Source organism: Hyla sarda, unplaced genomic scaffold, assembly GCF_029499605.1.
Source record: "Hyla sarda isolate aHylSar1 unplaced genomic scaffold, aHylSar1.hap1 scaffold_766, whole genome shotgun sequence".
NCBI classification, from domain to species: Eukaryota; Metazoa; Chordata; class Amphibia; order Anura; family Hylidae; genus Hyla; species Hyla sarda.
In genome coordinates, this window is record NW_026610789.1 from 23,990 (window position 1) to 50,000 (window position 26,011).

General features: G+C 50.8%; 16 non-coding genes across 16 annotated transcripts in view; 11 read left to right on the forward strand and 5 right to left on the reverse strand.

Moving 5' to 3' along the window:
* The first annotated feature begins 17,219 nt into the window (after positions 1 to 17,219).
* TRNAY-GUA (transfer RNA tyrosine (anticodon GUA)) lies at positions 17,220 to 17,306 on the forward strand. Its single transcript is given in 2 exon segments — positions 17,220 to 17,256; positions 17,271 to 17,306. It is a non-coding gene; the product is annotated as a tRNA-Tyr (tRNA).
* A 231-nt stretch (positions 17,307 to 17,537) lies between these two features.
* On the reverse strand, positions 17,538 to 17,611 carry TRNAN-GUU (transfer RNA asparagine (anticodon GUU)). The gene has a single exon. It is a non-coding gene; the product is annotated as a tRNA-Asn (tRNA).
* Positions 17,612 to 18,062: 451 nt separating this feature from the next.
* TRNAG-UCC (transfer RNA glycine (anticodon UCC)) lies at positions 18,063 to 18,134 on the forward strand. The gene has a single exon. It is a non-coding gene; the product is annotated as a tRNA-Gly (tRNA).
* An 805-nt stretch (positions 18,135 to 18,939) lies between these two features.
* Positions 18,940 to 19,013, reverse strand: TRNAN-GUU (transfer RNA asparagine (anticodon GUU)). The gene has a single exon. It is a non-coding gene; the product is annotated as a tRNA-Asn (tRNA).
* Positions 19,014 to 19,455: 442 nt separating this feature from the next.
* On the forward strand, positions 19,456 to 19,527 carry TRNAG-UCC (transfer RNA glycine (anticodon UCC)). Its single transcript has one exon. It is a non-coding gene; the product is annotated as a tRNA-Gly (tRNA).
* Positions 19,528 to 20,022: 495 nt separating this feature from the next.
* On the forward strand, positions 20,023 to 20,110 carry TRNAY-GUA (transfer RNA tyrosine (anticodon GUA)). Its single transcript is given in 2 exon segments — positions 20,023 to 20,059; positions 20,075 to 20,110. It is a non-coding gene; the product is annotated as a tRNA-Tyr (tRNA).
* Positions 20,111 to 20,867: 757 nt separating this feature from the next.
* Positions 20,868 to 20,939, forward strand: TRNAG-UCC (transfer RNA glycine (anticodon UCC)). The gene has a single exon. It is a non-coding gene; the product is annotated as a tRNA-Gly (tRNA).
* Positions 20,940 to 21,272: 333 nt separating this feature from the next.
* TRNAA-AGC (transfer RNA alanine (anticodon AGC)) lies at positions 21,273 to 21,345 on the forward strand. Its single transcript has one exon. It is a non-coding gene; the product is annotated as a tRNA-Ala (tRNA).
* Positions 21,346 to 21,437: 92 nt separating this feature from the next.
* TRNAY-GUA (transfer RNA tyrosine (anticodon GUA)) lies at positions 21,438 to 21,524 on the forward strand. Its single transcript is given in 2 exon segments — positions 21,438 to 21,474; positions 21,489 to 21,524. It is a non-coding gene; the product is annotated as a tRNA-Tyr (tRNA).
* Positions 21,525 to 21,755: 231 nt separating this feature from the next.
* Positions 21,756 to 21,829, reverse strand: TRNAN-GUU (transfer RNA asparagine (anticodon GUU)). The gene has a single exon. It is a non-coding gene; the product is annotated as a tRNA-Asn (tRNA).
* A 451-nt stretch (positions 21,830 to 22,280) lies between these two features.
* Positions 22,281 to 22,352, forward strand: TRNAG-UCC (transfer RNA glycine (anticodon UCC)). Its single transcript has one exon. It is a non-coding gene; the product is annotated as a tRNA-Gly (tRNA).
* Positions 22,353 to 22,851: 499 nt separating this feature from the next.
* Positions 22,852 to 22,938, forward strand: TRNAY-GUA (transfer RNA tyrosine (anticodon GUA)). Its single transcript is given in 2 exon segments — positions 22,852 to 22,888; positions 22,903 to 22,938. It is a non-coding gene; the product is annotated as a tRNA-Tyr (tRNA).
* Positions 22,939 to 24,247: 1,309 nt separating this feature from the next.
* On the forward strand, positions 24,248 to 24,334 carry TRNAY-GUA (transfer RNA tyrosine (anticodon GUA)). The gene is given in 2 exon segments: positions 24,248 to 24,284; positions 24,299 to 24,334. It is a non-coding gene; the product is annotated as a tRNA-Tyr (tRNA).
* Positions 24,335 to 24,565: 231 nt separating this feature from the next.
* TRNAN-GUU (transfer RNA asparagine (anticodon GUU)) lies at positions 24,566 to 24,639 on the reverse strand. Its single transcript has one exon. It is a non-coding gene; the product is annotated as a tRNA-Asn (tRNA).
* An 862-nt stretch (positions 24,640 to 25,501) lies between these two features.
* Positions 25,502 to 25,574, forward strand: TRNAA-AGC (transfer RNA alanine (anticodon AGC)). Its single transcript has one exon. It is a non-coding gene; the product is annotated as a tRNA-Ala (tRNA).
* Positions 25,575 to 25,984: 410 nt separating this feature from the next.
* The window catches only part of TRNAN-GUU (transfer RNA asparagine (anticodon GUU)), a 74-nt gene continuing 47 nt past the window's right edge, over positions 25,985 to 26,011 (reverse strand). Inside the window, exon 1 of the tRNA in view lies at positions 25,985 to 26,011. This exon is cut by the window's right edge and continues 47 nt beyond it. This is a non-coding gene — a tRNA (tRNA-Asn).

A 26,011-nucleotide genomic window follows, 5' to 3' on the forward strand; every position in this document is an offset into this window, starting at 1 on the left:
TCCGGAGCAGACAGAGGATAGATTCTGCCCCGGGGTGGAGTAGTACCAGGAAGGAGGTCAATAGGACAGTCATAGGGCCTGTGAGGAGGCAAAGTCTCTGCTTGTTTTTTTCAAAAAACATCAGCATAGTCCAGATAGGCCTTGGGGAGACCTGATATCAGAGGAGCCATAGGGTTTTGACTGACAGGACTGGGAGCAGACATAAGACAGTTTTTGTGGCAAGTAGTACCCCAGTTCTTGATCTCCCCGGTGGTCCAATCGAGGGTTAGGGAATGGCGTTGAAGCCAAGGTAGTCCAAGAAGAATTTCAGAAGTGCAGTTAGAGAGGACCAGAAATTCAATCTTTTCGTGATGGGGTCCAATGCACATTAAGAGGGGTTCTGTGTGGTAACGCACAGTACAGTCCAATCTTTCATCATTAACAGAGGCGATGTAGAGGGGTCTGGCGAGACTGGTCACTGGGATGTTGAACCTGTTAACGAAAGAGGCCAAAATAAAATTTCCTGCAGATCCGGAATCCAAGAAGGCCACAGCTGAGAAGGAGAAGGTAGAAGAAGAAATCCGCACAGGCACAGTAAGACGTGGAGAAGCAGAGTTCACACCTAGAGCTGTCTCACCTTTGTGCAGAGTCGGAGTGCGTCTTTCCTGGCGAGGAGGACGGATAGGACAATCCTTCAAGAAATGTTCGGTACCGGCACAGTACAGGCAAAGGTTCTCAATGCGGCGTCGTGTCCTCTCTTGAGGTGTCAGGCGAGACCGGTCTACTTGCATAGCCTCCACGGCGGATGGCACAGGATCGGATTGCAGTGGACCAGAGAAGAGAGGAGCCGCCGAGAGAAACCGCCTCGTGCGAACAAAGTCCATATCCTGGCGGAGCTCCTGACGCCTTTTGGAAAAACGCATGTCAATGCGGGTGGCCAGATGAATAAGTTCATGCAGGTTAGCAGGGATTTCTCGTGCGGCCAGCACATCTTTGATGTTACTGGATAGGCCTTTTTTGAAGGTCGCGCAGAGGGCCTCGTTATTCCAGGACAATTCGGAGGCGAGAGTACGGAATTGGATGGCGTACTCGCCAACAGAAGAATTACCCTGGACCAGGTTCTGCAGGGCAGTCTCGGCAGAAGAGGCTCGGGCTGGTTCCTCGAAGACACTTCGAATCTCCGCGAAGAAAGAGTGTACAGAGGCAGTGACAGGATCATTGCGGTCCCAGAGCGGTGTGGCCCATGACAGGGCTTTCCCAGACAGAAGGCTGACCACGAAAGCCACCTTTGACCTTTCAGTTGGAAATTGGTCCGACATCATCTCCAAGTGCAGGGAACATTGCGAGAGAAAACCACGGCAAAGTTCAGAGTCCCCATCAAACTTGTCCGGCAATGATAAACGGAGGCTGGATGCGGCCACCTGCTGCGGAGGAGGTGCAGGAGCTGGCGGAGGAGATGATTGCTGAAGCTGTGGTAGAAGCTGCTGTAGCATCACGGTCAGTTGAGACAGCTGGTGGCCTTGTTGCGCTATCTGTTGCGACTGCTGGGCGACCACCGTGGTAAGGTCAGCGACAACTGGCAGCGGGACCTCAGCGGGATCCATGGCCGGATCTACTGTCAGGATTCGGCAGGCTGGAGGTGGATCCTCTGTGTCAGAGAGGGATTGGCTTGGACCGTGTCGGTGGACCGGTTCTAAGTTGCTACTGGTATTCACCAGAGCCCGCCGCAAAGCGGGATGGTCTTGCAGCGGCGGTAGCAACCAGGTCGTATCCACCGGCAGCAGCTCAACCTCTCTGACTGCTGAGATAGGCGCGGTACAAGGGATTAGACAAGAGCAAGGTCGGACGTAGCAGAAGGTCAGGGCAGGCAGCAAGGATCGTAGTCAGGGGCAACGGCAAGAGGTCTGGAACACTGGCTAGGGATACACAAGGAACTCTTTCACTGGCACAATGGCAACAAGATCCGGCAAGGAAGTGCAGGGGAAGTGAGGTATAAGTCGGGAGTGCACAGGTGAACACACTAATTAAAAACCATGCGCCAATCGGTGGCGCACCGGCCCTTTAAATCGCAAAGAACCGGCGCGCGCGCGCCCTAGGGAGCGGGGCCACGCGCGCCGGGACAGCACAGACGGGGAGCGAGTGTGGTAAGCGGGTCGGGATGCGCAACGCGAGCGGGCGCGTCCCGCATCGCGAATCGCATCCCGGCTAGGGACATTATCGCAGCGCACCCGGTCAGCGGGTCTGACCGGGGAGCTGCAAACAGGAGAATGCTGTGAGCGCTCCGGGGAGGAGCGGGGACCCGGAGCGCTCGGCGTAACAACTGTGCGCCCCCTGTCCCCCTACAGAACACTGTGCACCTCCTGTCCCCCCCTACAGAACACTGTGCACCTCCTGAACCCCCCTAAAGAACACTGTGCACCTCCTGTCCCTCTTACAGAACTCTGTGCACCTCCTGTCCCCCTACAGAACACTGTGCACCTCCTGTCCCCCTACAGAACACTGTGCACCTACTGTCCCCCTACAGAACACTGTTCACCTCCTGTTCCCCCCTACAGAATACTGTGCACCTCCTGTCCCCCTACAGAACACTGCACCTCCTGTCCCCCTATAGAACACTGTGCACCTCCTGTCCCCCCTACAGAACACTGTGCACCTCCTGTCCCCCTACAGAACACTGCACCTCCTGTCCCCCTACAGAACACTGCACCTCCTGTCCCCCTACAGAACACTGTGCACCTCCTGTCCCCCTACAAAACACTGTGCACCTCCTGTCCCCCTACAGAACACTGTGCACCTCCTGTCCCCCTACAGAACACTGTGCACCTCCTGTCCCCCCTACAGAACACTGTGCACCTCCTGTCCCCCTACAGAACACTCTGCACCTCCTGTCCCCCTACAGAACACTGTGCACCTCCGGTCCCCCTAGAGAACACTGTGCACCTCCTGTCCCCCTACAGAACACTGTGCACCTCCTGTCCCCCTACAGAACACTGCACCTCCTGTCCCCCTACAGAACACTGAGAACCTCCTGTCCCCCTACAGAACACTGTGCACCTCCTGTCCCCCTACAGAACATTGCACCTCCTGTCCCCCCCTACAGAACACTGCACCTCCTGTCCCCCTACAGAACACTGTGCACCTCCTGTCCCCCCCTACAGACACTGTGCACCTCCTGTCCCCCCCTACAGACACTGTGCACCTCCTGTCCCCCTACAGAACACTGTGCACCTCCTGTCCCCCTACAGAACACTGTGCACCTCCTGTCCCCCTACAGAACACTGTGCACCTCCTGTCCCCCTACAGAACACTGTGCACCTCCTGTCCCCCTACAGAACACTGTGCACCTCCTGTCCCCCTACAGAACACTGTGCACCTCCTGTCCCCCTACAGAACACTGTGCACCTCCTGTCCCCCTACAGAACACTCTGCACCTCCTGTCCCCCTACAGAACACTGTGCACCTCCTGTCCCCCTACAGAACACTGTGCACCTCCTGTCCCCCTACAGAACATTGCACCTCCTGTCCCCCCCTACAGAACACTGCACCTCCTGTCCCCCTACAGAACACTGTGCCCCTTCTGTCCCCCCCTACAGACACTGTGCACCTCCTGTCCCCCCCTACAGACACTGTGCACCTCCTGTCCCCCTACAGAACACTGTGCACCTCCTGTCCCCCTACAGAACACTGTGCACCTCCTGTCCCCCTACAGAACACTGTGCACCTCCTGTCCCCCTACAGATCACTGTGCACCTCCTGTCCCCCTACAGAACACTGTACCTCCTGTCCCCCTACTGAACACTGTGCACCTCCTGTCCCCCCCTACAGAACACTGTGCCCCTCCTGTCCTCCCCTACAGAACACTGTGCACCTCCTGTCCCCCTACAGAACACTGTGCACCTCCTGTCCCCCTACAGAACACTGTGCACCTCCTGTCCCCCTACGGAACACTGTGCACCTCCTGTCCCCCTACGGAACACTGTGCACCTCATGTACCCCTACAGAACACTGTGCACCTCCTGTCCCCCTACAGAACACTGTGCACCTCCTGTCCCCCTACAGAACACTGTGCACCTCCTGTCCCCCTACAGAACACTGTGCACCTCCGGTCCCCCTAGAGAACACTGTGCACCTCCTGTCCCCCTACAGAACACTGCACCTCCTGTCCCCCTACAGAACACTGAGAGCCTCCTGTCCCCCTACAGAACATTGCACCTCCTGTCCCCCCCTACAGAACACTGCACCTCCTGTCCCCCTACAGAACACTGTGCACCTCCTGTCCCCCCCTACAGACACTGTGCACCTCCTGTCCCCCCCTACAGACACTGTGCACCTCCTGTCCTCCTACAGAACACTGTGCACCTCCTGTCCCCCTACAGAACACTGTGCACCTCCTGTCCCCCTACAGAACACTGTGCACCTCCTGTCCCCCTACAGAACACTGTGCACCTCCTGTCCCCCTACAGAACATTGCACCTCCTGTCCTCCTACAGAACACTGTGCACCTCCTGTCCCCCTACAGAACACTGTGCACCTCCTGTCCCCCTACAGAACACTGTGCACCTTGTCACGATGCCGGCTGGCAGGTAGTGGATCCTCTGTGCCAGAGAGGGATTGGCGTGGACCGTGCTAGTGGACCGGTTCTAAGCCACTACTGGTTTTCACCAGAGCCCGCCGCAAAGCGGGATGGTCTTGCTGCGGCGGTAGTGACCAGGTCGTATCCACTAGCAACGGCTCACCTCTCTGGCTGCTGAAGATAGGCGCGGTACAAGGGAGTAGACAGAAGCAAGGTCGGACGTAGCAGAAGGTCGGGGCAGGCAGCAAGGATCGTAGTCAGGGGCAACGGCAGAAGGTCTGGAAACACAGGCAAGGAACACACAAGGAACGCTTTCACTGGCACTAAGGCAACAAGATCCGGCAAGGGAGTGCAGGGGAAGTGAGGTGATATAGGGAAGTGCACAGGTGAACACACTAATTGGGACCACTGCGCCAATCAGCGGCGCAGTGGCCCTTTAAATCGCAGAGACCCGGCGCGCGCGCGCCCTAGGGAGCGGGGCCGCGCGCGCCGGGACAGAACAGACGGAGAGCGAGTCAGGTAGGGGAGCCGGGGTGCGCATCGCGAGCGGGCGCTACCCGCATCGCGAATCGCATCCCGGCTGGCAGCGGAATCGCAGCGCCCCGGGTCAGAGGACGTGACCGGAGCGCTGCCGCGGGGAGAGTGAAGCGAGCGCTCCGGGGAGGAGCGGGGACCCGGAGCGCTCGGCGTAACAGTACCCCCCCCCCTTGGGTCTCCCCCTCTTCTTGGAGCCTGAGAACCTGAGGAGCAGACTTTTGTCTAGGATGTTGTCCTCAGGTTCCCAGGATCTCTCTTCAGGACCACAACCCTCCCAGTCCACTAAAAAAAAATTTTTCCCTCTGACCTTTTTGGCAGCTAAAATTTCTTTGACCGAGAAGATGTCCGAGGAGCCAGAAACAGGAGTGGGAGGAACAGATTTGGGAGAAAAACGGTTGAGGATGAGTGGTTTGAGAAGAGAGACGTGAAAGGCATTAGGGATACGAAGAGAGGGAGGAAGAAGAAGTTTATAAGAGACAGGATTAATTTGACACAAAATTTTGAAAGGACCAAGATAGCGTGGTCCCAACTTGTAGCTAGGGACACGGAAGCGGACATATTTAGCGGAGAGCCATACCTTGTCTCCAGGGGAAAAAACGGGGGGAGCTCTTCTTTTCTTATCCGCGAACTTCTTCATGCGTGATGAAGCCTGTAAGAGAGAATTTTGGGTCTCTCTCCATATGATGGAAAGGTCACGAGAAATTTCATCCACAGCGGGCAGACCAGAGGGCAAGGGAGTAGGGAGGGGGGGAAGAGGGTGACGGCCGTACACCACGAAAAATGGGGATTTGGAGGAAGACTCAGAGACCCTGAAGTTATACGAGAATTCGGCCCATGGGAGGAGATCTGCCCAGTCATCCTGGCGGGAGGAAACAAAATGTCGCAAATAATCACCCAAGATCTGGTTAATCCTTTCTACTTGTCCATTGGACTGGGGATGATATGCAGAAGAAAAATTTAATTTAATCTTGAGTTGTTTACAGAGAGCCCTCCAGAATTTAGACACGAATTGGACGCCTCTATCCGAGACAATCTGCGTAGGCAACCCGTGAAGACGAAAAATGTGTACAAAAAATTGTTTAGCCAACTGAGGCGCAGAAGGAAGACCAGGAAGAGGGATGAAATGTGCCATTTTGGAGAATCGATCAACGACCACCCAAATAACAGTGTTGCCACGGGAAGGGGGTAAATCAGTAATAAAATCCATACCAATCAGAGACCAAGGCTGTTCGGGGACAGGCAGAGGATGAAGAAAACCAGCGGGCTTCTGGCGAGGAGTCTTATCCCGGGCACAGATAGTGCAGGCTCGCACAAAGTCCACAACATCCGTCTCCAGAGTCGGCCACCAATAGAAGCGGGAGATGAGTTGCACAGATTTCTTGATACCCGCATGACCTGCGAGATGGGAGGAGTGACCCCATTTGAGGATTCCGAGGCGTTGGCGAGGAGAAACAAAGGTCTTTCCTGGAGGAGTCTGCCTGATGGAGGCAGGAGAAGTGGAGATCAGGCAGTCAGGTGGAATGATGTGTTGCGGAGAGAGTTCAACTTCTGAGGCATCCGAGGAACGAGAGAGAGCATCGGCCCTAATGTTCTTATCGGCAGGACGAAAGTGAATCTCAAAATTAAATCGGGCAAAGAACAGAGACCACCGGGCCTGGCGAGGATTCAGCCGTTGGGCAGACTGGAGGTAGGAGAGGTTCTTGTGGTCGGTGTAGATAATAACAGGAGAACTTGATCCCTCCAGCAGATGCCTCCATTCCTCAAGTGCTAATTTAATGGCTAGAAGCTCTCGATCCCCGATGGAGTAGTTCCTCTCCGCTGGAGAGAAGGTCCTAGAGAAAAAACCACAAGTGACAGCATGCCCGGAAGAATTTTTTTGTAGAAGAACAGCTCCAGCTCCCACAGAGGAGGCATCAACCTCCAATAGGAAGGGTTTGGAAGGGTCAGGTCTGGAGAGGACGGGAGCCGAAGAAAAGGCAGACTTGAGTCGTTTAAAGGCGTCTTCTGCTTGAGGAGGCCAGGACTTGGGATCAGCATTTTTTTTGGTTAAAGCCACGATAGGAGCCACAATGGTAGAAAAATGTGGAATAAATTGCCTGTAATAATTGGCGAACCCCAAAAAGCGTTGGATAGCACGGAGTCCGGAGGGGCGTGGCCAATCTAAGACGGCAGAGAGTTTGTCTGGATCCATCTGTAGTCCCTGGCCAGAGACCAAATATCCTAGAAAAGGAAGAGATTGGCATTCAAACAGACATTTCTCAATTTTGGCATAGAGTTGGTTGTCACGAAGTCTCTGAAGAACCATACGGACATGCTGGCGGTGTTCTTCTAGATTGGCAGAAAAAATTAGGATATCGTCCAGATATACAACAACACAGGAGTATAACAGATCACGAAAAATTTCATTGACAAAGTCTTGGAAGACGGCAGGGGCGTTGCACAGTCCAAAGGGCATGACCAGATACTCAAAGTGTCCATCTCTGGTGTTAAATGCCGTTTTCCACTCGTCCCCCTCTCTGATGCGGATGAGGTTATAGGCGCCTCTTAAATCCAATTTAGTGAAGATGTGGGCACCTTGGAGGCGATCAAAGAGTTCAGAGATGAGGGGTAAGGGGTAGCGGTTCTTAACCGTGATTTTATTAAGACCGCGGTAGTCAATGCACGGACGTAGGGAGCCATCTTTTTTGGACACAAAGAAAAATCCGGCTCCGGCAGGAGAGGAGGATTTACGGATAAAGCCCTTTTTTAGATTCTCCTGGACGTATTCGGACATGGCAAGAGTCTCTGGGGCAGAGAGAGGATAAATTCTGCCCCGGGGTGGAGTAGTGCCCGGGAGGAGGTCGATAGGGCAATCATAAGGCCTGTGAGGAGGTAGAGTCTCAGCTTGTTTTTTGCAGAAAACATCCGCGAAGTCCATATAGGCCTTAGGGAGACCGGTTACTGGAGGAACCACAGAGTTACGGCAAGGGTTACTGGGAACCGGTTTTAGACAGTTCTTGGAACAAGAGGACCCCCAACACAATTTGATGTAGAGGGGTCTGGCGAGACTGGTCACCGGGATGTTGAACTTGTTGACGAGAGAGGCCAAAATAAAATTTCCTGCAGATCCAGAGTCCAAGAAGGCCACTGTAGAGAAGGAGAAGGCAGAGGCAGACATCCGCACAGGCACAGTAAGACGTGGAGAAGCAGAGTAGACATCAAGGACTGTCTCACTTTTGTGCGGAGTTAGCGTACGTCTTTCCAGGCGGGGAGGACGGATAGGACAATCTCTCAGGAAGTGTTCGGTACTAGCACAGTACAGGCAGAGGTTCTCCATACGGCGTCGTGTCCTCTCTTGAGGTGTCAGGCGAGACCGGTCGACCTGCATAGCCTCCACGGCGGGAGGCACAGGAACAGATTGCAGGGGACCAGAGGAGAGAGGAGCCGAGGAGAAGAAACGCCTCGTGCGAACAGAGTCCATATCTTGGCGGAGTTCCTGACGCCTTTCGGAAAAACGCATGTCAATGCGAGTGGCTAGGTGAATAAGTTCATGTAGATTAGCAGGAATTTCTCGTGCGGCCAGAACATCTTTAATGTTGCTGGATAAGCCTTTTTTGAAGGTCGCGCAGAGGGCCTCATTATTCCAGGACAATTCTGAAGCAAGAGTACGGAATTGTACGGCATACTCGCCAACGGAAGAATTACCCTGGACCAGGTTCAACAGGGCAGTCTCAGCAGAAGAGGCTCGGGCAGGTTCCTCAAAGACACTTCGGATTTCCGAGAAGAAGGAGTGTACAGAGGCAGTGACGGGGTCATTGCGGTCCCAGAGCGGTGTGGCCCATGACAGGGCTTTTCCGGACAGAAGGCTGACTACGAAAGCCACCTTAGACCTTTCAGTGGGAAACAGGTCCGACATCATCTCCAGATGCATGGAACATTGGGAAAGAAAGCCACGGCAAAACTTAGAGTCCCCATCAAATTTATCCGGCAAGGATAACCGTATCCCTGGAGCGGCCACTCGCTGCGGAGGAGGTGCAGGAGCTGGCGGAGGAGATGACTGCTGAAGCTGTGGTAGTAACTGTTGTAGCATAACGGTCAGTTGAGACAGCTGTTGGCCTTGTTGCGCTATCTGTTGTGACTGCTGGGCGACCACCGTGGTGAGGTCAGCGACAACTGGCAGAGGAACTTCAGCGGGATCCATGGCCGGATCTACTGTCACGATGCCGGCTGGCAGGTAGTGGATCCTCTGTGCCAGAGAGGGATTGGCGTGGACCGTGCTAGTGGACCGGTTCTAAGCCACTACTGGTTTTCACCAGAGCCCGCCGCAAAGCGGGATGGTCTTGCTGCGGCGGTAGTGACCAGGTCGTATCCACTAGCAACGGCTCACCTCTCTGGCTGCTGAAGATAGGCGCGGTACAAGGGAGTAGACAGAAGCAAGGTCGGACGTAGCAGAAGGTCGGGGCAGGCAGCAAGGATCGTAGTCAGGGGCAACGGCAGAAGGTCTGGAAACACAGGCAAGGAACACACAAGGAACGCTTTCACTGGCACTAAGGCAACAAGATCCGGCAAGGGAGTGCAGGGGAAGTGAGGTGATATAGGGAAGTGCACAGGTGAACACACTAATTGGGACCACTGCGCCAATCAGCGGCGCAGTGGCCCTTTAAATCGCAGAGACCCGGCGCGCGCGCGCCCTAGGGAGCGGGGCCGCGCGCGCCGGGACAGAACAGACGGAGAGCGAGTCAGGTAGGGGAGCCGGGGTGCGCATCGCGAGCGGGCGCTACCCGCATCGCGAATCGCATCCCGGCTGGCAGCGGAATCGCAGCGCCCCGGGTCAGAGGACGTGACCGGAGCGCTGCCGCGGGGAGAGTGAAGCGAGCGCTCCGGGGAGGAGCGGGGACCCGGAGCGCTCGGCGTAACACACCTCCTGTCCCCCTACAGAACACTGTACCTCCTGTCCCCCTACTGAACACTGTGCACCTCCTGTCCCCCCCTACAGAACACTGTGCCCCTCCTGTCCTCCCCTACAGAACACTGTGCACCTCCTGTCCCCCTACAGAACACTGTGCACCCCCTGTCCCCCTACAGAACACTGTGCACCTCCTGTCCCCCTACAGAACACTGTGCACCTACTGTCCCCCTACAGAACACTGTGCACCTACTGTCCCCCTACAGAACACTGTGCACCTCCTGTCCCCCTACAGAACACTGTGCACCTCCTGTCCCCCTACAGAACACTGTGCACCTCCTGTCCCCCTACAGAACACTGTGCACCTCCTGTCCCTCTACAGAACACTGTGCACCTCCTGTCCCCCTACAGAACACTGTGCACCTACTGTCCCCCTACAGAACACTGTGCACCTCCTGTCCCCCTACAGAACACTGTGCACCTCCTGTCCCCCTACAGAACACTGTGCACCTCCTGTCCCCCTACAGAACACTGTGCACCTCCTGTCCCCCTACAGAACACTGTGCACCTCCTGTCCCCCTACAGAACACTGTACCTCCTGTCCCCCTACAGAACACTGTGCACCTCCTGTCCCCCTACAGAACACTGTGCACCTCCGGTCCCCCTACAGAACACTGTGCACCTCCTGTCCCCCTACAGAACACTGTGCACCTCCTGTCCCCCTACAGAACATTGTGCACCTACTGTCCCCCTACAGTACACTGTGCACCTCCTGTCCCTCTACAGAACACTGTGCACCTCCTGTCCCCCTACAGAACACTGTGCACCTCCTGTCCCCCTACTGGACATTGTGCACCATTCAATCCCTATGTAGGACATCACCAGAGCTAGCTTGACACAAAGTGAACTCCTAGGCCACAAGCCAAGGAGCCTGGGTCCTCCTATAATTCATTGTGTGCTTATGGGCCCTCCTATAATTCACCGTGTGTCTCCAGGTCCTCCTCTAAATCACTTTGTGTCTCCGGGTCCTTCTATAATTCACCTTGTGTCTCCGGGTCCTTCTATAATTCACCATGTGTCTCCGGATCCTCCTATAATTCACCGTGTGTCTCCGGTTCCTCCTATAATTCACTGTGTGTCTCCTGATCCTCCTATAATTCACCGTGTGTCTCTGGGTCCTCCTATAATTCACCGTGTGTCTCCGGGTCCCCCTCTAATTCACTTTGTGTCTCCGGGTCCCACTATAATTCACTGTGCGTCTCCAGGTCCTCCTATAATTCACAGTGTCTCAGGTCTTCCTATAATACATTGTGTGTCACCGGGTCCTCCTATATTTCACAGTGTGTCTCCGGGTCCTCCTATATTTCACCATGTGTCTCCGGATCCTCCTATATTTCACATTGTGTCTCCGGGTCCTCCTATAATTCACTCTGTGTCTCCCGGTCCTTCTATAATTCACTTTGCATTTCCGAGTCTTCCTATAATTCACTGTGTGTCTCCGGGTCCTCCTTTAATTCACTGTGTGTCTCTAGGTCCTCCTATAATTCACTTTGTGTTTCTGGGTCCTCCTATAATTCACCATGTGTCTCCGGGTCCTCCTATAATTCACCATGTTTCTCCGGGTCCTCCTATTATTCACCTTGTGTCTCAGGGTCCCACTATAATTCACCGTGCGTCTCCAGCTCCTCCTATAATTCTACGTGTGTCTCAGGTCTTCCTATAATTCATTGTGTGTCTCCGGGTCCTCCTATATTTCACTGTGTGTCTCCCGGTCCTTCTATAATTCACTGTGTGTCTCCGGGTCCTTCTTTAATTCACTGTGTGTCTCTGGGTCCTCCTATAATTCACTGTGTGTCTCCGGGTCCTCCTATAATTCACCTTGTGTCTCCGGGTCCTCCTATAATTCACTGTGTGTCTTCGGGTCCTCCTATAATTCACCATGTGTCTCCGTCCTCCTATAATTCACCGTTTGTCTCCGGGTCCTCCTATAATTCACCTTGTGTCTCCGGGCCCTCCTATTATTCACTGTGTGTCTCCGGGTCCTCCTATAATTCACCATGTTTCTCCCGGTCCTCCTATAATTCACTGTGTGTCTCCTTCCTCCTATAATTCACCGTTTGTCTCCGGGTCCTCCTATAATTCACCTTGTGTCTCCGGGCCCTCCTATAATTCACTGTGTGTCTCCGGGTCCTCCAATAATTCACCATGTTTCTCCCGGTCCTCCTATAATTCACCGTGTGTCTCCGTCCTCCTATAATTCACCATTTGTCTCCGGGTCCTCCTATAATTCACCTTGTGTCTCTGGGTCCTCCTATAATTCACTGTGTGTCTCCGGGTCCTCCTATAATTCACCATGTTTCTCCCGGTCCTCCTATAATTCACTGTGTGTCTCCGGGTCCTCCTATAATTCACCTTGTGTCTCCGGGTCCTCCTATAATTCACTGTGTGTCTTCGGGTCCTCCTATAATTCACCATGTGTCTCCGTCCTCCTATAATTCACCGTTTGTCTCCGGGTCCTCCTATAATTCACCTTGTGTCTCCGGGCCCTCCTATTATTCACTGTGTGTCTCCGGGTCCTCCTATAATTCACCATGTTTCTCCCGTCCTCCTATAATTCACCGTGTGTCTCCGTCCTCCGATAATTCACCGTTTGTCTCCGGGTCCTCCTATAATTCACCTTGTGTCTCCGGGCCCTCCTATAATTCACCGTGTGTCTCCGGGTCCTCCTATAATTCACTGTGTGTCTTCGGGTCCCCCTATAATTCACCATGTGTCTCCGGGTCCTCCTATAATTCACTGTGTGTCTCTGGATCCTCCTATAATTCACCGTGTGTCTCTGGGTCCTCCTATAATTCACTGTGTGTGTCCCGGTCCTCCTATAATTCACTTAGTCCTCCAGGTCCTCCTATAATTCACCACGTGTCTCCTATAATTCACCATGTGTCTCCGGGTCCTCCTATAATTCACCATGTTTCTCCGGGTCCTCCTATTATTCACCTTGTGTCTCAGGGTCCCACTATAATTCACCGTGCGTCTCCAGCTCCTCCTATAATTCTACATGTGTCTCAGGTCTTCCTATAATTCATTGTGTGTCTCCGGGTCCTCCTATATTTCACTGTGTGTCTCCCGGTCCTTCTATAATTCACTGTGTGTCTCCGGGTCCTTCTTTAATTCACTGTGTGTCTCTGGGTCCTCCTATAATTCACTGTGTGTCTCCGGGTCCTCCTATAATTCACCTTGTGTCTCCGGGTCCTCCTATAATTCACTGTGTGTCTTCGGGTCCTCCTATAATTCACCATGTGTCTCCGTCCTCCTATAATTCACCGTTTGTCTCCGGGTCCTCCTATAATTCACCTTGTGTCTCCGGGCCCTCCTATTATTCACTGTGTGTCTCCGGGTCCTCCTATAATTCACCATGTTTCTCCCGGTCCTCCTATAATTCACTGTGTGTCTCCTTCCTCCTATAATTCACCGTTTGTCTCCAGGTCCTCCTATAATTCACCTTGTGTCTCCGGGCCCTCCTATAATTCACTGTGTGTCTCCGGGTCCTCCAATAATTCACCATGTTTCTCCCGGTCCTCCTATAATTCACCGTGTGTCTCCGTCCTCCTATAATTCACCATTTGTCTCCGGGTCCTCCTATAATTCACCTTGTGTCTCTGGGTCCTCCTATAATTCACTGTGTGTCTCCGGGTCCTCCTATAATTCACCATGTTTCTCCCGTCCTCCTATAATTCACCATGTGTCTCCGTCCTCCGATAATTCACCGTTTGTCTCCGGGTCCTCCTATAATTCACTGTGTGTCTCCAGGTCCTCCTATAATTCACCTTGTGTCTCCGGGCCCTCCTATAATTCACCGTGTGTCTCTGGGTCCTCCTATAATTCACTGTGTGTGTCCCGGTCCTCCTATAATTCACTTAGTCCTCCAGGTCCTCCTATAATTCACCACGTGTCTCCGGGTGCTCCTATAATTCACCGCGTGTCTCCGAGTCCTCCTATAATTCACTGCGTGTCTCCGGGTCCCCCTATAATTCACCGCGTGTCTCCGGGTCCTCCTATAATTCACTGAGTGTCTCCGGGTCCTCCTATAATTCACTTTGTGTCTCCGGGTTCTCCTATAATTCACCATGTGTCTCTGGGTCCTCCTATAAATCACAGCATGTCTCCGGGTCCTCCTATAATTCACCTTGTGTCTCCGGGTGCTCCTGTAATTCACTATGTGTCTTCGGGTCCTCCTATGAATCACTGCGTGTCTCCGAGTCCACCTATAATTCACTGTGTGTCTCCGGGTCCTCCTATAATTCAACTCATGTCACCGGGTGATCCTGTAATTCACTATGTGTCTCCGGGTCCTCCTATAAATCACTGTGTGTCTCCAAGTCCTCCTATAACTCACTTTGTGTCTCCGGGTCCTCCTATAATCCACCATAATTCTCCGGGTCCTTTGTGTCTCCGGGTCCTGCTGGGAGTTGTAGTTTTGCAGCATCTCGAGGCACCCAGTTTGGACTTCAGTAACCATAGAAATACTCGAACTCTCTGGGTGCCACGGCCCTCTGGTGGTAACATGTGAGTATCACCAGGATGACGTGGTCTGGCCCATGGGCTTGTTTTTCGTCCCTGTGGGGACAATGTCCTTTCCCTCAGCGTCATCGCTGGACAGCACAAGCCCCAGTGACCCTGGACCCGGCCGCGGCTCGACGTCACCTCTTGGTACGTCTGCCACGTACGTCACTGGATCCCTAGAACCGTGAAGAACTAAAGATCCAGCATTAATTCCTTCCAGGAATGAGCAGTGTCTATGCACAAGTCACATTTTCCTGTTGTGCAACTATTTTAGGAACCCACCGGGAATCCTTGCTGGGCCTGCGGTTAGGTGTCATACTTTTTACGCTGTCATTGTCATCCCAGCACAGATCCTACTTCCAGAACCATGTTAGTTGTATTATGGTTGCAGTGTCGTTACAATGTTTTATTTTTACAGCCTTATATTCCGATTTCCTATGGGTTTTACCTTATACTGGTCACATGTTGAGTATATTGAACTTCTGGTGTTATGCTGTGACCTAGTGGTGAAACTGCGTAAGTGCATGTGAGCAAGGAATGTTTCGAGCTGCTGAAACACAGGATGGTGATCGAAACCATCCTCTACTAAGCACTAAATTTGACTGTTTCCACCATTATAATTGACGCAGGTTCGTTTCTTGGCCAACGCATTGTTCCTCTTCTTTGGAGGTGTTTTAAGGTCTTTGTGAACGAATTTTGCTCTTCATGATAGCAGAAGTAGTCAGTCTAAGCCATGTGAATCACAGACATCACCGACATCACCGACATCACAGCTGTCACAGAAGCATTGGTGGTATAGTGGTGAGCATAGCTGCCTTCCAAGCAGTTGACCTGGGTTCGATTCCCGATCAACGCATTTCTTTCAAGGTTTTGTCACCTGTCTCCTATGCTTGCTCTTTCATGGTAAAAAATTTAGCAGCTAGAAGCACCCTTTCAGCTCCTTACATTACAATGCTCCTCCCATTACAATGCTCCTCCCAAAAGGGTCCCAAGGCTCTAGAGTCTCATCTGCTACATAACAACTTTCTTGTCCTAAGTATAAAGCCACGCGAAGCTCTGTAAACATCCCAGTCTTAGTCTTCTAATGTCAAAAATATTTTGACACTTAAAAAAAAAAAAAGTTTCAGAGAGTTACAGAGATTGATCGGTGGATTGCGTGGCAAAATGCGTGGGTCAGACATGGGGGATTAGCTAAAATGGTAGAGCGCTCGTTTAGCATGCGAGAGGTAGCGGGATCGATGCCCGCATCCTCAAAAACTTTTTGACTTTTTCAAACATCTTTTTAGCTCATGCTCATGACACTCTTAGCACAGCCAAAGAGTTGCGCACATCTGGCATTGCCAATCCTTTGATAGGACATTTTTTTGGGGGGTATGTTTTCATTTGGGATGTTTCAAGCTGCTGAAACACACACACTTCCGCTGACCCCTGCTCTTAACACTAGAAACATCTTTCCAGAGAGGTCTCCCGTCAACATTGGGACTTTAAAACAGGCACAGAGACCAAGCTTTCAGTTGAGAGCACATCTAAGGCTTGCCAAAGAACCACCTTTAGCTGTCACGTGCAACCAAAACAAAAAGGGGACCTCGTCCATGGGTGGGCTTGAACCACTAACCTTTCGGTTAACAGCCGAACACGCTAACCGATTGCACCACAGAGACAATGGTGCAGCATGCTCGTGACTAGGCACAAGCGAAAACCCAAATGCTGGTCTCCAGGTGGACTTCAGCCCATAACAATTGGCTTTACAGCTAAGCTTGCTGACACGGCAGAGACCGCCTTCCCGCTAGCAGCTTGACAGGAACCAAAGGGTAGTTATGCTTCTCATCTCCTTTACAGACAGAAGCAGAGTGGCGCAGCGGAAGCGTGCTGGGCCCATAACCCAGAGGTCGATGGATCGAAACCATCCTCTGCTAAGCAATCAATTTTACTGTTTCCAACATTGTAATTGAGGCAGGTTCGTTTCTAGGCCAACGCATTGTTCCTCTTCTTTGGAGGTGTTTTAAGGTCTTTGTGAACGAATTTTGCTCTTCATGATAGCAGAAGTAGTCAGTCTAAGCCATGCGAATCACAGACGTCACCGACATAACCGACATCACAACCGTCACAGAAGCATTGGTGGTAAAGTGGTGAGCATAGCTGCCTTCCAAGCAGTTGACCCGAGTTCGATTCCCGGCCAACGCATTTCTTTCAAGGTTTTGTCCCCTGTCTCCTATGCTTGCTCTTTCATGGTAAAAAATTTAGCAGCTAGAAGCACCCTTTCAGCTCCTTACATTACAATGCTCCTCCCATTACAATGCTCCTCCCAAAAGGGTCCCATGGCTCTAGAGCCTCATCTGCTACATAACAACTTTCTTGTCCTAAGTATTAAGCCACGCGAAGCTCTGTAAACATCCCAGTCTTAGTCTTCTAATGTCAAAAATATTTTGACACTTAAAAAAAAAAAAAAAAAAAAAGTTTCAAACAGTTACAGAGATTGATCGGTGGATTGCGTGGCTAAATGCGTGGGTCAGACATGGGGGATTAGCTCAAATGGTAGAGCGCTTGCTTAGCATGCGAGAGGTAGCGGGATCGATGCCCGCATCCTCCAAAAACTTTTTGACTTTTTCAAACATCTTTTTAGCTAATGCTCATGGCACTCTTAGCCAAGCCAAAGAGTTGCACACACCCGGCCTTGCCAATCCTTCGATAGCTCAGCTGGTAGAGCGGAGGACTGTAGTAAAACAATCGGCAATCCTTAGGTCGCTGGTTCGATTCCGGCTCGAAGGACATTTTTTTGGGGGGTATGTTTTCATTTGGGATGTTTCAAGCTGCTGAAACACACACACTTCCGCTGACCCCTGCTCTTAACACTAGAAACACCCTTTCCAGAGAGGTCTCCCGTCAACATTGGGACTTTAAAACAGGCACAGAGACCAAGCTTTCAGTTGAGAGCACATCTAAGGCTCGCCAAAGAACCACCTTTAGCTGTGACGTGCAACCAAATCAAAAAGGGGACCTCGTCCCTGGGTGGGCTTGAACCACCAACCTTTCGGTTAACAGCCGAACGCGCTAACCGATTGCGCCACAGAGACAACGGTGCTGCATGCTCGTGACTAGGCACAAGCGAAAACCCAAATGCTGGTCTCCAGGTGGACTTCAGCCCATAACAATCGGCTTTACAGCTAAACTTGCTGAAACGGCAGAGACCGCCTTCCCGCTAGCAGCTTGACAGGAACCAGAGGGTAGTTATGCTTCTCATCTCCTTTACAGACAGAAGCAGAGTGGCGCAGCGGAAGCGTGCTGGGCCCATAACCCAGAGGTCGATGGATCGAAACCATCCTCTTCTAAGCAATCAATTTTACTGTTTTCACCATTGTAATTGAGGCAGGTTCGTTTCTAGGCCAACGCATTGTTCCTCTTCTTTGGAGGTGTTTTAAGGTCTTTGTGAACGAATTTTGCTCTTCATGATAGCAGAAGTAGTCAGTCTAAGCCATGCGAATCACAGACGTCACCGACATCACCGACATCACAGCTGTCACAGAAGCGTTGGTGGTATAGTGGTAAGCATAGCTGCCTTCCAAGCAGTTGACCCGGGTTCGATTCCCGGCCAACGCATTTCTTTCAAGGTTTTGTCACCTGTCTCCTATGCTTGCTCTTTCATGGTAAAAAAATTTGCAGCTAGAAGCACCCTTTCAGCTCCTTACATTACAATGCTCCTCCCATTACAATGCTCCTCCCAAAAGGGTCCCATGGCTCTAGATCCTCATCTGCTACATAACAACTTTCTTGTCCTAAGTATTAAGCCACGCGAAGCTCTGTAAACATCCCAGTCTTAGTCTTCTAATGTCAAAAATATTTTGACACTTAAAAAAAAAAAAAAAAAAAAAAGTTTCAAACAGTTACAGAGATTGATCGGTGGATTGCGTGGCTAAATGCGTGGGTCAGACATGGGGGATTATTCAAATAGTAGAGCGCTCGCTTAGCATGCGAGAGGCAGCGGGATCGATGCCCGCATCCTCCAAAAACTTTTTGACTTTTTCAAACATCTTTTTAGCTAATGCTCATGGCACTCTTAGCCAAGCCAAAGAGTTGCACACACCCGGCCTTGCCAATCCTTCGATAGCTCAGCTGGTAGAGCGGAGGACTGTAGTAAAACAATCGGCAATCCTTAGGTCGCTGGTTCGAAGGACATTTTTTTGGGGGGTATGTTTTCATTTGGGATGTTTCAAGCTGCTGAAACACACACACTTCCGCTGACCCCTGCTCTTAACACTAGAAACACCCTTTCCAGAGAGGTCTCCCGTCAACATTGGGACTTTAAAACAGGCACAGAGACCAAGCTTTCAGTTGAGAGCACATCTAAGGCTCGCCAAAGAACCACCTTTAGCTGTGACGTGCAACCAAATCAAAAAGGGGAACTCGTCCCTGGGTGGGCTTGAACCACCAACCTTTCGGTTAACAGCCGAACGCGCTAACCGATTGCGCCACAGAGACAACGGTGCTGCATGCTCGTGACTAGGCACAAGCGAAAACCCAAATGCTGGTCTCCAGGTGGACTTCAGCCCATAACAATCGGCTTTACAGCTAAACTTGCTGAAACGGCAGAGACCGCCTTCCCGCTAGCAGCTTGACAGGAACCAGAGGGTAGTTATGCTTCTCATCTCCTTTACAGACAGAAGCAGAGTGGCGCAGCGGAAGCGTGCTGGGCCCATAACCCAGAGGTCGATGGATCGAAACCATCCTCTGCTAAGCAATCAATTTTACTGTTTCCACCATTGTAATTGAGGCAGGTTCGTTTCTAGGCCAACGCATTGCTCCTCTTCTTTGGAGGTGTTTTAAGGTCTTTGTGAACGAATTTTGCTCTTCATGATAGCAGAAGTAGTCAGTCTAAGCCATGCGAATCACAGCCGTCACCGACATCACAGCTGTCACAGAAGTGTTGGTGGTATAGTGGTGAGCATAGCTGCCTTCCAAGCAGTTGACCCGGGTTCGATTCCCGGCCAACGCATTTCTTTCAAGGTTTTGTCACCTGTCTCCTATGCTTGCTCTTTCATGGTAAAAAAATTTGCAGCTAGAAGCACCCTTTCAGCTCCTTACATTACAATGCTCCTCCCATTACAATGCTCCTCCCAAAAGGGTCCCATGGCTCTAGATCCTCATCTGCTACATAACAACTTTCTTGTCCTAAGTATTAAGCCACGCGAAGCTCTGTAAACATCCCAGTCTTAGCCTTCTAATGTCAAAAATATTTTGACACTTAAAAAAAAAAAAAAAAAAAAGTTTCAAACAGTTACAGAGATTGATCGGTGGATTGCGTGGCTAAATACGTGGGTCAGACATGGGGATTATTCAAATGGTAGAGCGCTCGCTTAGCATGCGAGAGGCAGCAGGATCGATGCCCGCATCCTCCAAAAACTTTTTGACTTTTTCAAACATCTTTTTAGCTAATGCTCATGGCACTCTTAGCCAAGCCAAAGAGTTGCACACACCCGGCTTTGCCAATCCTTCGATAGCTCAGCTGGTAGAGCGGAGGACTGTAGTAAAACATATCGGCAATCCTTAGGTCGCTGGTTCGATTCCGGCTCGAAGGACATTTTTTTGGGGGGTATGTTTTCATTTGGGATGTTTCAAGCTGCTGAAACACACACACTTCCGCTGACCCCTGCTCTTAACACTAGAAACACCCTTTCCAGAGAGGTCTCCCGTCAACATTGGGACTTTAAAACAGGCACAGAGACCAAGCTTTCAGTTGAGAGCACATGTAAGGCTCGCCAAAGAACCACCTTTAGCTGTGACGTGCAACCAAATCAAAAAGGGGACCTCGTCCCTGGGTGGGCTTGAACCACCAACCTTTCGGTTAACAGCCGAACGCGCTAACCTATTGCGCCACAGAGACAACGGTGCTGCATGCTCGTGACTAGGCACAAGCGAAAACCCAAATGCTGGTCTCCAGGTGGACTTCAGCCCATAACAATAGGCTTTACAGCTAAATTTGCTGAAACGGCAGAGACCGCCTTCCCGCTAGCAGCTTGACAGGAACCAGAGGGTTGTTTATGCTTCTCATCTTCTTTACAGACAGAAGCAGAGTGGCACAGCGGAAGCGTGCTGGGCCCATAACCCAGAGGTCGATGGATCGAAACCATCCTCTGCTAAGCAATCAATTTTACTGTTTCCACCATTGTAATTGAGGCAGGTTCGTTTCTAGGCCAACGCATTGTTCCTCTTCTTTGGAGGTGTTTTAAGGTCTTTGTGAACGAATTTTGCTCTTCATGATAGCAGAAGTAGTCAGTCTAAGCCATGCGAATCACAGACGTCACCGACATCACCGACATCACAGCTGTCACAGAAGCGTTGGTGGTATAGTGGTGAGCATAGCTGCCTTCCAAGCAGTTGACCCGGGTTCGATTCCCGGCCAACGCATTTCTTTCAAGGTTTTGTCACCTGTCTCCTATGCTTGCTCTTTCATGGTAAAAAATTTTGCAGCTAGAAGCACCCTTTCAGCTCCTTACATTACAATGCTCCTCCCATTACAATGCTCCTCCCAAAAGGGTCCCATGGCTCTAGAGCCTCATCTGCTACATAACAACTTTCTTGTCCTAAGTATTAAGCCACGCGAAGCTCTGTAAACATCCCAGTCTTAGTCTTCTAATGTCAAAAATATTTTGACACTTAAAAAAAAAAAAAAAAAAAAAGTTTCAAACAGTTACAGAGATTGATCGGTGGATTGCGTGGCTAAATGCGTGGGTCAGACATGGGGGATTAGCTCAAATGGTAGAGCGCTCGCTTAGCATGCGAGAGGCAGCGGGATCGATGCCCGCATCCTCCAAAAACTTTTTGACTTTTTCAAACATCTTTTTAGCTAATGCTCATGGCACTCTTAGCCAAGCCAAAGAGTTGCACACACCCGGCCTTGCCAATCCTTCGATAGCTCAGCTGGTAGAGCGGAGGACTGTAGTAGAACAATCGGCAATCCTTAGGTCGCTGGTTCGATTCCGGCTCGAAGGACATTTTTTTGGGGGGTATGTTTTCATTTGGGATGTTTCAAGCTGCTGAAACACACACACTTCCGCTGACCCCTGCTCTTAACACTAGAAACACCCTTTCCAGAGAGGTCTCCCGTCAACATTGGGACTTTAAAACAGGCACAGAGACCAAGCTTTCAGTTGAGAGCACATCTAAGGCTCGCCAAAGAACCACCTTTAGCTGTGACGTGCAACCAAATCAAAAAGGGGACCTTGTCCCTGGGTGGGCTTGAACCACCAACCTTTCGGTTAACAGCCGAACGCGCTAACCAATTGCGCCACAGAGACAACGGTGCTGCATGCTCGTGACTAGGCACAAGCGAAAACCCAAATGCTGGTCTTCAGGTGGACTTCAGCCCATAACAATCGGCTTTTAAGCTAAACTTGCTGAAACGGCAGAGACCGCCTTCCCGCTAGCAGCTTGACAGGAACCAGAGGGTAGTTATGCTTCTCATCTCCTTTACAGACAGAAGCAGAGTGGCGCAGCGGAAGCGTGCTGGGCCGATAACCCAGAGGTCGATGGATCGAAAACTTCCTCTGCTAAGCAATCAATTTTACTGTTTCCACCATTGTAATTGAGGCAAGTTCGTTTCTAGGCCAACGCATTGTTCCTCTTCTTTGGAGGTGTTTTAAGGTCTTTGTGAACGAATTTTGCTCTTCATGATAGCAGAAGTAGTCAGTCTAAGCCATGCGAATCACAGACGTCACCGACATCACCGACATCACAGCTGTCACAGAAGCGTTGGTGGTATAGTGGTGAGCATAGCTGCCTTCCAAGCAGTTGACCCGGGTTCGATTCCCGGCCAACGCATTTCTTTCAAGGTTTTGTCACCTGTCTCCTATGCTTGCTCTTTCATGGTAAAAAATTTTGCAGCTAGAAGCACCCTTTCAGCTCCTTACATTACAATGCTCCTCCCATTACAATGCTCCTCCCAAAAGGGTCCCATGGCTCTAGAGCCTCATCTGCTACATAACAACTTTCTTGTCCTAAGTATTAAGCCACGCGAAGCTCTGTAAACATCCCAGTCTTAGTCTTCTAATGTCAAAAATATTTTGACACTTAAAAAAAAAAAAAAAAAAAAAAGTTTCAAACAGTTACAGAGATTGATCGGTGGATTGCGTGGCTAAATGCGTGGGGCAGACATGGGGGATTAGCTCAAATGGTAGAGCGCTCGCTTAGCATGCGAGAGGTAGCTGGATCGATGCCCGCATCCTCCAAAAACTTTTTGACTTTTTCAAACATCTTTTTAGCTAATGCTCATGGCACTCTTAGCCAAGCCAAAGAGTTGCACACACCCGGCTTTGCCAATCCTTCGATAGCTCAGCTGGTAGAGCGGAGGACTGTAGTAGAACAATCGGCAATCCTTAGGTCGCTGGTTCGATTCCGGCTCGAAGGACATTTTTTTGGGGGGTATGTTTTAAGCTGCTGAAACACACACACTTCCGCTGACCCCTGCTCTTAACACTAGAAACACCCTTTCCAGAGAGGTCTCCCGTCAACATTGGGACTTTAAAACAGGCACAGAGACCAAGCTTTCAGTTGAGAGCACATCTAAGGCTCGCCAAAGAACCACCTTTAGCTGTGACGTGCAACCAAATCAAAAAGGGGACCTCGTCCCTGGGTGGGCTTGAACCACCAACCTTTCGGTTAACAGCCGAACGCGCTAACCGATTGCCCCACAGAGACAACGGTGCTGCATGCTCGTGACTAGGCACAAGCGAAAACCCAAATGCTGGTCTCCAGGTGGACTTCAGCCCATAACAATCGGCTTTTATGCTAAACTTGCTGAAACGGCAGAGACCGCCTTCCCGCTAGCAGCTTGACAGGAACCAGAGGGTAGTTATGCTTCTCATCACCTTTACAGACAGAAGCAGAGTGGCGCAGCGGAAGCGTGCTGGGCACATAACCCAGAGGTCGATGGATCGAAACCATCCTCTTCTAAGCAATCAATTTTACTGTTTTCACCATTGTAATTGAGGCAGGTTCGTTTCTAGGCCAACGCATTGTTCCTCTTCTTTGGAGGTGTTTTAAGGTCTTTGTGAACGAATTTTGCTCTTCATGATAGCAGAAGTAGTCAGTCTAAGCCATGCGAATCACAGACGTCACCGACATCACCGACATCACAGCTGTCACAGAAGCATTGGTGGTATAGTGGTGAGCATAGCTGCCTTCCAAGCAGTTGACCCGGGTTCGATTCCCGGCCAACGCATTTCTTTCAAGGTTTTGTCACCTGTCTCCTATGCTTGCTCTTTCATGGTAAAAAAATTTGCAGCTAGAAGCACCCTTTCAGCTCCTTACATTACAATGCTCCTCCCATTACAATGCTCCTCCCAAAAGGGTCCCATGGCTCTAGATCCTCATCTGCTACATAACAACTTTCTTGTCCTAAGTATTAAGCCACGCGAAGCTCTGTAAACATCCCAGTCTTAGTCTTCTAATGTCAAAAATATTTTGACACTTAAAAAAAAAAAAAAAAAAAAGTTTCAAACAGTTACAGAGATTGATCGGTGGATTGCGTGGCTAAATGCGTGGGTCAGACATGGGGGATTATTCAAATAGTAGAGCGCTCGCTTAGCATGCGAGAGGCAGCGGGATCGATGCCCGCATCCTCCAAAAACTTTTTGACTTTTTCAAACATCTTTTTAGCTAATGCTCATGGCACTCTTAGCCAAGCCAAAGAGTTGCACACACCCGGCCTTGCCAATCCTTCGATAGCTCAGCTGGTAGAGTGGAGGACTGTAGTAAAACAATCGGCAATCCTTAGGTCGCTGGTTCGATTCCGGCTCGAAGGACATTTTTTTGGGGGGTATGTTTTCATTTGGGATGTTTCAAGCTGCTGAAACACACACACTTCCGCTGACCCCTGCTCTTAACACTAGAAACACCCTTTCCAGAGAGGTCTCCCGTCAACATTGGGACTTTAAAACAGGCACAGAGACCAAGCTTTCAGTTGAGAGCACATCTAAGGCTCGCCAAAGAACCACCTTTAGCTGTGACGTGCAACCAAATCAAAAAGGGGACCTCGTCCCTGGGTGGGCTTGAACCACCAACCTTTCGGTTAACAGCCGAACGCGCTAACCGATTGCGCCACAGAGACAACGGTGCTGCATGCTCGTGACTAGGCACAAGCGAAAACCCAAATGCTGGTCTCCAGGTGGACTTCAGCCCATAACAATCGGCTTTACAGCTAAACTTGCTGAAACGGCAGAGACCGCCTTCCCGCTAGCAGCTTGACAGGAACCAGAGGGTAGTTATGCTTCTCATCTCCTTTACAGACAGAAGCAGAGTGGCGCAGCGGAAGCGTGCTGGGCCCATAACCCAGAGGTCGATGGATCGAAACCATCCTCTGCTAAGCAATCAATTTTACTGTTTCCACCATTGTAATTGAGGCAGGTTCGTTTCTAGGCCAACTCATTGTTCCTCTTCTTTGGAGGTGTTTTAAGGTCTTAGTGAACGAATTTTGCTCTTCATGATAGCAGAAGTAGTCAGTCTAAGCCATGCGAATCACAGACGTCACCGACATCACCGACATCACCGACATCACAGCTGTCACAGAAGCGGAGGTGGTATAGTGGTGAGCATAGCTGCCTTCCAAGCAGTTGACCCGGGTTCGATTCCCGGCCAACGCATTTCTTTCAAGGTTTTGTCACCTGTCTCCTATGCTTGCTCTTTCATGGTAAAAAATTTTGCAGCTAGAAGCACCCTTTCAGCTCCTTACATTACAATGCTCCTCCCATTACAATGCTCCTCCCAAAAGGGTCCCATGGCTCTAGAGCCTCATCTGCTACATAACAACTTTCTTGTCCTAAGTATTAAGCCACGCGAAGCTCTGTAAACATCCCAGTCTTAGTCTTCTAATGTCAAAAATATTTTGACACTTAAAAAAAAAAAAAAAAAAGTTTCAAACAGTTACAGAGATTGATCGGTGGATTGCGTGGCTAAATGCGTGGGTCAGACATGGGGGATTAGCTCAAATGGTAGAGCGCTCGCTTAGCATGCGAGAGGTAGCGGGATCGATGCCCGCATCCTCCAAAAACTTTTTGACTTTTTCAAACATCTTTTTAGCTAATGCTCATGGCACTCTTAGCCAAGCCAAAGAGTTGCACACACCCGGCTTTGCCAATCCTTCGATAGCTCAGCTGGTAGAGCGGAGGACTGTAGTAGAACAATCGGCAATCCTTAGGTCGCTGGTTCGATTCCGGCTCAAAGGACATTTTTTTGGGGGGTATGTTTTCATTTGGGATGTTTCAAGTTGCTGAAACACACACACTTCCGCTGACCCCTGCTCTTAACACTAGAAACACCCTTTCCAGAGAGGTCTCCCGTCAACATTGGGACTTTAAAACAGGCACAGAGACCAAGCTTTCAGTTGAGAGCACATCTAAGGCTCGCCAAAGAACCACCTTTAGCTGTGACGTGCAACCAAATCAAAAAGGGGACCTCGTCCCTGGGTGGGCTTGAACCACCAA